This window comes from Halyomorpha halys, unplaced genomic scaffold (assembly GCF_000696795.3).
Source record: "Halyomorpha halys isolate HHAL.00 unplaced genomic scaffold, Hhal_1.1 Scaffold288.1, whole genome shotgun sequence".
Lineage (NCBI taxonomy): Eukaryota > Metazoa > Arthropoda > Insecta > Hemiptera > Pentatomidae > Halyomorpha > Halyomorpha halys.
This window is the reverse complement of record NW_027110236.1, coordinates 444,827-445,517: the sequence shown is the minus strand read 5'-3', so window position 1 is coordinate 445,517 and position 691 is coordinate 444,827.

Here is a 691-nt window from a genome sequence, read left to right as displayed (position 1 = left end):
ATCGACACTTTAAGACCATCAGTAAAGTAAAAATGGTATATCTAGGTCAGCTCGTGAACTTAATGCTTGTTTTGATTTCATAGAGTTGTTTTGTTAAATAACCATTCATGTGAAAACAGGCATTTAATAAAAACCGTTCCAATATTTAACTGTGTTTAGAAGATATTTTTCTACTTCGTTAAACTACCAAAACTACTTGTACTTTCTACTTAATTAACTACCAAAACTGTTAAGTCCCAAAAAAAAAAATCGACCTGTATGGTTTTAGAATGCAAAGTATCAATTGTCTTCAGCAAAAGTGTCTATACTACACCATCAAAATTGCTTAGTGAACTACATGTAAATTAATAATATTAATATTATAATAAAAATTAATAATAATTAATTATTAATTAATTCCCTAATTAATTTCTCGATAGTTTACACAATAAGCAGTGGGTCGAAACGTCAGCAAATAAATAGTTGTTTACTGTTACTCGTTTCTTCTTGGCCACACTCCTAACCATCTTCACCATCTTCTTATTCACTTCCGATCAATCATATATATAAAATAAAATTTCTCATTCGTTACATATATTAATTTAATTAAAGTAATCTAGTAAGTTCATTTTTGAAATTATATTTTAACTTAACTTGTAAATCTTTACAATCTGGTTAGAATATTGTAATCAGATTATTAGTACATTTTAAA